Source organism: Chlorocebus sabaeus, chromosome 19 (assembly GCF_047675955.1).
Source record: "Chlorocebus sabaeus isolate Y175 chromosome 19, mChlSab1.0.hap1, whole genome shotgun sequence".
Classification (NCBI taxonomy): domain Eukaryota; kingdom Metazoa; phylum Chordata; class Mammalia; order Primates; family Cercopithecidae; genus Chlorocebus; species Chlorocebus sabaeus.
The window spans coordinates 29,377,512-29,386,326 of NC_132922.1; the positions used below are offsets into that span (position 1 = coordinate 29,377,512).

The 8,815-nt window shown below is 44.7% G+C and overlaps 1 pseudogene; it reads right to left on the minus strand.

Moving 5' to 3' along the window:
* Positions 1-8,443: 8,443 nt before the first annotated feature.
* On the minus strand, positions 8,444-8,815 carry LOC119622560 (V-type proton ATPase subunit G 1 pseudogene; annotated as a pseudogene).

Here is an 8,815-nt window from a genome sequence, read left to right on the forward strand (position 1 = left end):
AATCTTAATATTACTGAACCTTAAAGTGGGCCGTGACATCTTTAGTCTTTAGAAATATTAAACACCCTATAAACAAAGTACTATATGAGGTTAAAGCATATTCAAAGTTCTATACACTTTAAAACACTGAGGCAATGTATTGACAAACACACCTAAGAAACTGCAACCAATCTACTCTGGACAAAAATTTAGACACTATCCCTTCAGAATAAGCTATCTAGTGGTACTTATGCATATTTTCACACGTATCAACAGTATTTTACATGATCATAACCTTAAAAATAATTAAAAAGTGTCAAAATTATAGGCCTTATACATTTCTGTGGGCTTGAAAAAAATGATAATACAGACTTTCTTTAAAGTAGTCAATAGAATGCATTAGCTTCTAAAGGGATCACTTAAGAGAGTTCGTATCAAAGGCAGTAATACTAGGAATAAAACAGGGCTCAACACTGCAGGTTCTTAAAGATGAAAGTTAATAACGCCTTGTTTTTGGTTGTGAATCTTTGCCTTAAAACATTATACACATGATTCTCCCCACTTCCCTTCCCTTCCCTGTTGCTAAGATGTGGTGATGTAGGTGGTTTCCTCATGCAAATGACAACGCTGTTGAAAACCGTGCAAGAGAAATAAAATGAAGGCAATGTGGTTCGCTTAATGATCTTATAAATTGGAACTTATTACCCCCATGACTTGCATTTATCTTCAGACTACATGGGAGAGAGATGAAATGACTGTTTGCTACCAGTATTTTATTTAATGTTTCATTTTTTGATTCCTTGCATAATTACTTAAAATGCATTAACAGGATCACAAAAGCATAGCTATTCAAGTAACTAAATCATTATGCAACTACTTTGTTTCCTCATCTCTAAAACACAGTAATGGACCAATTATTTTAAAAGTACAACACAGGCCGGGTGCGGTGGCTCACGCCTGTAATCCCAGCACTTTGGGAGGCCAAGGAGGGCGGATCACGAGGTCAGGAGATCCAGACCATCCTGGCTAACACGGTGAAACCCTGTCTCTACTAAAAATGCAAAAAATTAGCCAGGCATGGCGGCGGGTGCCTGTAGTCCCAGTTACTTGGGAGGCTGAGGCAGGAGAACGGGCGTGAACCTGGGAAGCGGAGCTTGCAGTGAGCCGAGATCGAGCCACTGCACTCCAGCCCGGGCGACAGAGCGAGACTCCATGTCAAAAAATAAATAAATAAATAAATAAAAGTAAAGTACAACACACTGACAAGTAGTTTGTTTTTAACTCAGTTTCAGTTTGTTAAGGCCATTGCTTGGGACAAAGAAAACAAAAAGCAGGAGGAACAAGAGAAGAAACAAGAATAGAAACCAGAAATATAAGCGGCAGCGTAAGAAAATAAAGAGGAACAAGACGATGGTGGTAAGAAAAAACAAGACTGGAAGAAAGGAAAAAGAACAAGTGACGGAATTAGAAAGCCTATTATTATACCTTTTCTCCCCCCCTTATTCATATTTTAAAAAGTCCAAGATTAACACAACAAAACACAACAAAAAACAAGCAAAAAGATATACAAATAGTCACCTCCTAGATTTTGTTAAGAATGAGACAATGCTGCCACTCATGCCTGGCTCAGGAGCCAGCAGGAAGAAGGCGCCCTCCAGGGACTGCAGAAAGAGGAGAATTCCTCCTTGCCCTGGCCGTACCTCCGCTGCTGCCACCAAGGCCCACAGCGCAGCACCCACTGCTTCCTACCCACCCCAGGCCAGCCTGGGCCCCACAGGCCTCCTACTACCCCCTTCCTGACCCACAGACTTGCTGCTGCTGCCACCACTAACGCCCATGACAATACAACCACCACTGCTGTCACCCTCAATGCACCAGCCCCACCCTACAAAGATCCTACCACGTGGCCACCAACGGGCACCCTCCTACCTCCAGCCTCCTATCGCTGGGGTCGAGCTGCAGTCTCCATCGCTGCCACCAACCGCGGTAATGCGAGCCACAGTACCACGCCATCTGCAGACTCCAGCCTCCAGCATGCAGCAGAGCGGCCCCTCCTCCTCCTCTAGGTGGGCACGGACAGCTGGGTGGGCAAAGCCAGAAAAACCTAGGACAGATGCAGGCAGTGGCAGCATTAGAGCCTCACTTTGGTCATGCTGGCCACTGCGTGTCAGGTGCCAGTTTCCGGCGAAGGCACTGACACCCACCCTCCAAAGTCCACCCTATCTCCTTTCAGCCCAAGCTGACCATGAACTGGAGTCTGTGGTGGGGACTGGAGACACCACAGTGCCGGGCTCCCCACTCCACAGGAATCACTGGGCCCACCGGGGCTGTGCTCCTAGGGTAAAAGACGCAGCAAAATGTCAGACCCAGCCAGCCCTCACCACCCAAGTGCGGGCTCTCATTCCTGACGCCTCCACCCAGAGAGCCCTGTTCCCGACGTGGTGCACGCTACTCCGTGTACCACGCAGTCTCCACAATACAGAGCAAGAGGACGTAAGCCAGATAAACACGGCGGGTGCGGGGGGCCGTACCGTGCTCAGTATTCCTGCAGAAACACTGTATGCCCTCTGCACTCAGTACGAGAAAGAAGAGATCACTTGGTAAACACTGGAGTCCATGGAGGGGAGGACGGTCCCTTCCATGGAGGCCACTGCTGTCACTGGCACCTCTGCTGCCTGCTGCCGGCAGTGTAGCCCCCAATAATGCCCCTAAGCCGCCCCCTACTGCCAGCAATGCAGCCCTCAGATAGCGCCCCCAACACCCCACCCCCTGCCCTCCATGGCAGTGTAGCATACCATAGCACCCCTAACCTGTCCGCCACCACTGACAGTGTAACCCCAATAGCACCCCCAACTACTCCACCACCAGCGGTGTAGCAACCAACAGTGCCCACAACCCGTCCCCACCACAAGCACTGCAGCAGTCGATAGCGCCCCCAACCTGACCCCCGCCACGGGCAGTGCAACAGCTGATAGTGCCCCTAACCCGCCTCTGACAATGCAACGCCCCCAACAGAGCCCCTAAACCCCGCCAGCTGTGGGCAGTTTAGCCCCCAATAGCGCACCTAACCCGTCCTCCCACCTCGGGCAGTGCAGGTCCCAATAGCTCACCTAACCCGCCTCTCCCTTGACAGTGCAACCTCCTGATAGCGCCCCCAACCACCACCCCCCATAGCCAGCAATGTAGTCCCCAATACCACACTAAACTCACCCCCTGCCACTGGCAAAGCAACCTGTGATAGCGTACCCAACCAGCACCCCGCCATGGGCAGTGAAGCCCGGGATAGCACACCCACCCTCCTGCCTTGGGCAGTGTATCCCCTCATAGAGCACCCAACCCGCCCCTCACTGCCGGCATTGTAGCCCCAAATAGGACACCCGACCTACGAATTGACACAAACGGTGCAACACCAACAGTGACTCTAACCTGTCTGCTAGCACTATAGCCTCGGATAGCACACCCAACCCGCCCTCTGCCACAGACAACACTGCACCAGATAGCGACCCTAACACGCCACCCACCACCAGCAGTGCAACCCCAGAAAGTGCCCCAACCCCCGCCAGCCGCAGCCAGGGTAGCCCCCATAGCGGCCCCTGCCCCGATAACACACCTAACCCACCTTGATGGTTAGCACGGCCCTTGATCGCTCACCTAACCCGGCCCTCAATAGCATCTCCCGGTCCCCCTTCCCTCGTTCTACCTCCGCAGGTAACACAGTCCCCAATACTGCCCAGAACCCTCCTAGGCAATGGAACCCCAGATAGCGCCCCCAACCTGCCCCCACCGCACGCAGGCAGTGCAGTTCTGATAATATACCCGCCCCACGGCCTTTCTACCACTCTGGCCATGCTGCCGCTGTGGGCCACTCTCCTACCGCTCTGGTGGGTGCAGTCTCCGGTGCGACGACCAAGAGCAACGAAGCAAGCTGTTATGTCGCAGTTACACTCCCCTTCTCCTCTTCCGCCTCTAAGCCCAGCGCAGACGTGCAATACAAACCAGCCCGGAACACGACGACTCTGAGCGCGCACGCCCCCACCTCACCCCGCACACATGCTTTATATAGAGAAGTTATGCAAATGAATTCCTGAACTACATGTTCTGATTGGATGAGAGAAAACCTCTAGGCCTACTCTGATTGGACTTTATTATCATGTTCTGATTGGTTGTCTTAAGACTTGCTCTCATCCAATCAGAACATGATAATAAAGTCCAATCAGAGTAGGCCTAGAGATTTTTCTCTCATCCAATCAGAACATGTAGTCCCAGAACTCATTTGCATAACTCCACATATAAAGCATGCTGAGGTGGGGGGAGCCAGACCATGCTGGGTTCTTTAGTGTTTGTCTAGGGAGCTGCTCCGTGCCCAACTTAAAGGCAGAGGAGAAGCGGAAGACCCCTGCCAAGTGCTGGAGGCTGGAGCCTGGGGTACCGCGGCTGGCCTCACTGTGACTGGTGGCCGAGATGGCGATTGCAGCGTGACCGGAGTGCTAAGAGGAGGGAAATAGTTTGGGGGTAGATGAAGGAGGAAAAGAGGGTGGTGAGTACCAACGGGAAAAGAGGATGGCAAGCAGGAGAAGGCATTGCAAAAAGGCAATGGGGAAAAGATGGTGGGAAAAAAACGTTTTTGGATAGATGGAGGGGGAAACGAGGTTGGCAAACAGGAGGGGAAAAAAAGGCAGGGTGAGCAGGAGGGAGAAAAGGTTTTGCGAAAATCGTGGGGAAAAAGATGGTGGGTAAAAAGTTTTTGGGTAGATGGAGGGGGAAAAGAGGGTGGCAAGTGGGAGGAGTAAAGAGAGGTTGGTAAAAGTGTAGAAAATGAGTGAGCGGGAGGGAGGGAAGGATTTGCGAAAACACAGTGGGAAGAAAAGTTTTTGGGTAGATGGAGGGGGGAAAGGATGGTGGCGAGCAGCAGGGGAAGGAGGGTTGGGAAAACGACAATGGACAAATAGTTTTGCGGTAGATGGAGGGTGAAAAAAGAGTGGCATGTGGGAGACGGGTGGGAGTGGGGAAAAGAGGTTGGTGAGCAGTAGTGGGGAGAAGGCATTGTGAAAAGATGGTTGGGGGGTGAGGAAAAAAGTTTTGGGGTAGATGAAGGGCGATAAAAGGGTGGTGAGCGGCAGGAAAGGGGAGAAGGCTTTGGGAAAAGATGGGGGGAAATGTTTTTGGGAAGATGGAGGAGCAAAAGAGGGTGATGGGAGCCGGAAGGTGAAAAAGGGAGAATTTGCGAGAGTGGTCATTCTGATTAGTCATTCACCCTCTCATTGATAAGTATAATGGTAGCTGTGGGTTTCATAGATAACTACCACTAGTAGTTTCGGAAAGTTGTCTTCTTGTCCATAACTCTGGAGTGTTTTGTGATGAAAATGTGTAATATTTTCTCAAATGCTTTCTATGGAGATGCTCATGTATTATTGTGTTTTATTCTATTAATACAGTTTTTGCATGCATTGATTTTCAAATATTAAATCAATGTAGCATTCCTGGGGTAAATCACATCTGCATATAGTGTGTAATCTGTTTTATATGTTGCTGGATTCAGTTTGGCAGTATTTTGTTAAAGATTTTTAATTTTATTTAAATAATGGGCCAGGCACAGTGGCTCATGCCTATAATATCAGCACTTTGGAAGGCAGAGGTTGGCAGATCACCTGAGGTCAGGAGTTCGAGACCAGTCTGGCCTATGTCTACTAAAAATACAAAAATTAGCTGGACGTGGTGGCAGACACCTGTAATCCCAGCTACTTGGGAGGCTGAGGCAGGAGAATCACTTGAACCTGGGAAACGGATGTTGCAGTAAGCTAAGATTGGGCCACTGCACTCCATCCTGGGCAACAGACTCTGTCTGAAAAAAAATAAAGAAAGATACTGGTCCATATTGTTTTGTGATATAACTTTGGTGTCAGAGTAATTCTGGCTTTATAAGATGAGTTGGGTAATGTTGTCTCCCCTTTTATTTTCTGCAAGAGTTGGTGAACAATTGATATTAATTTCTCAGAGTGATAGCTACCTGAGATGGGAATTTTATTATAAGTTTTTAAAATTACAATCCAATCTTTTTACCTTCTGTAGGTCTATTTAGATTTTCTATTTCTCCTTAGTCCTTTAGTCTATTTTAGTTTGTATTGCTCTAGGACTTCATCCATTCTATCTAGGCTATCTAATTTTTTTAGCATAAGACTTTCATTACATTGTCTTTTATTTTTATTTTGTATTACTAGCAGTGATGGATTCTCTTTTATTGCTGATTTTAGCAACTTGAGTCTCTTCTCTTTTTATCTGGCTTAGCCTAAGTCAACATTTGTCAATTTTGTTACCTTTTCAAGCATTTGATTTTGGTTTATTGATTTCCTCTGTTTTTTCCTACTCCCTATCTTCCTGTTGGCTTAACTCTTATTGTTATGAAATGTTTCTCTTTGTCTTTAGGAACATTGTATTTGGTTAATTAAAATGTAAGTCGATTTTGGAGTATCAACTGTTGTCTTATATGAAAATGAAAGCATCAATAGGGAAATAATGGGTTCCTAAATATTGCAGTGGAAACGTATTTCTTGGTAGGGGTGGAAATACAAAAGAAGCATCCATGTGCACGTAGTCCTTGGTTCCCCAAGTCATTGAGCTAACTTGGTCAAAATAAGTAGCCTCTCATTCCTTATCTCATGTGGGTGGTCTTGCCTTGCTTGGAGACATTATAATTAATTCACTTGATGTAGTTACTTTTAAGCATATCAGTTTACTTCATGTGCCATTTTCAACCAGTTACTGTACCTGGAATAATTACTAGAATCAAATTCCATCATACACAAGTAAATAAGTAAATTCTGTCATTTAATATCTAAATTACATATATATTTGTTTATTTATATATACATACATATATTTTACTCGTAAGTCAATGAAGATAAGGCTTTGTATGCTTTGTGTAAAATATGCTGTCTATATTCACTCTCATGACATTAAAGAATAAATTGAGTAATGGAATGTATTTAAATTTTACATATATCTTCCATTTAGTAGCAGAAATAAAATCTTGGTACTTGATTTAGTAAATTCCTCCTAAATTTAAATATAGTAAACTTTAGATGTTACTTCTTTGAATCAAAATTTATCTTAATGGGATGATAATTCACTAGTTTATCTCTAATGAGCCTCAGCTAGTATTAAATCTATTATGAAATTAGACAGCATCAAAATAAAATATAATTAATTAAAACACAAAAATTATTTTATTGATTAATTTAGACCTCAGATGTTTACATTATGAAATTAAGGTTTTTTCAGGTTTTGTTTTTAGAATAATTAGCAAATATTACCAAATGTGAACCATAGTAAAAGTTCTTCAGTAACACTTTACCATTCCATTTTCAAATAACCCGAATTTATGTGTCAGGTTGAAGTTTTTAGATGAGTGACTTTTATTTCTATATGTATCCAAATATTTGTGTATCATGTAGACAGCCCTAGAAAATATGCAGATATAAGCCATTGCATAGAATGGTAAAGAATATATTCTTAAAAGAAACAAGAGAATAAGATGCATTCACTTAATGCTCCAAATAGGTCTCTCTCTGTCACTCAGGCTGGAGTGCAGTGGTGTGAGCTCACTACAACCTCTGCCTCCCAGGTTCAAGCGATTCTCGTGCCTCAACCACTTGAGTAGCTGGGATTACTTGTGTGTGCCACCACACAAGCATGCATATATATATATATATATATATGTGTATATATATATATATATACACATATTTATTTTATAGATTTTTTTTTGGCAGAGATGGGGTTTAGCCATTTTGGCCAAGCTGGTCTCAAACTCCTGGCCTCAAGTGATCCACCTGCCTTAGCCTCCCAAAGTCCTGGGATTACGGGCATGAGCCACTGTGCCCAACCTATCATCTAGTAATTTTGATTAAGAGAAACTAAAAGCAGCCCAAACAATTATACTAGCAGTCACTGTTCTAACTGTTGGAAGGAATGGGTGACTTTAAGACTGGCTGCTGCTTTACATAGGTTACAAATAACTATTTACTACTTTTTCACAGATAAAGTCCCTGAACTTCAATAAAGCATTGGGGGAGGGGAATATTTAAACCATTCCTTACTTCATTTTTTTCTTTTTTTCCCCCATTTCTTTCTTCAAATAATTGTTTTGTTGTTGTTGTTTTATTAGATCTAAAAAGGAAAAAGTCATCACTGATACATTTTGCTTGAACCAAAAGGCATAGAAAAACAGCATGTAACTATTAAATTTCTAAGAAAATTGAGGTAAAGAGGTGAAATCTTTAGTTCTAAGTTTGTACACAGAAGGTAAATTCGCTCCTCTCTAAAAAGTGAAGGGAACAACTGTGTACAAAATAATAAAATAATTCAATCCCTTCTCGTAAGAATATACCTAGAACTTTGCTAGAGCTTGTTATTCCACAAGAGCACCTAAAATGCCAGTCCGTGAAACTGGTGCTTCTCTCTTCTCCTATCCATCTAGGCAGTAGTTTTCATGTATTTCTGGCTGAATGTCACAGACAAAGGCCAAGAAGTTATTCATGACTTCTTCCCTGTTCTGCTGGAAGTAGGTCTGGAAGATGGCCATTTTTTCCTGGGTCTCCTTATCCACTTCAGTGCTGCACCTGCCATGGGATCCCAGTGCTGCAGCTTCTTTGGCCTTGAACTCTTTCTTTCTCTGCAGGTAGCACTGTTCAGTTTCAGCCTGAGCTGTTTCCTTGACCTGCTTCAGCCTCTGGTTCTTTTGCTTGTGGGCCTCTGACACCTTCTCAGTGGCCCACTTCTCAGCCTTCAGCAGCTGCTGGATCCCCTGCAACTGACTGGTCATGGCGACAGCGATTCT